Raw genomic sequence first — 319 nt, forward strand, 5'->3', positions numbered from 1 at the left:
ATAAAAAAAAAAAAAAAAAACTAGACTGAAAATAAAAATTATATCTATATCTGGTTTAAATCTGTTTGTAAAAGCACAAGAGGCCAGTGATATCAGGAAATCTAGCTAACACTCCTCTATATCCTAATCAAAATAAAAGTTAATAGTCCTAAGGATTCCGAAAATTTACACTTGTTTGCTCCAATAATAACATTGTGTGTTTTCATACAAATCTAAGGTAGTTGCTGTGATAAAGAAATTATTTAGCAAGAGATACTAAATTGCTTGAAATAGAAGTTATGAGACTTGACACACAACAACCACAAGGAAATTTTTTTTC

Source organism: Parus major, chromosome 3 (assembly GCF_001522545.3).
Source record: "Parus major isolate Abel chromosome 3, Parus_major1.1, whole genome shotgun sequence".
Taxonomy (NCBI): Eukaryota; Metazoa; Chordata; class Aves; order Passeriformes; family Paridae; genus Parus; species Parus major.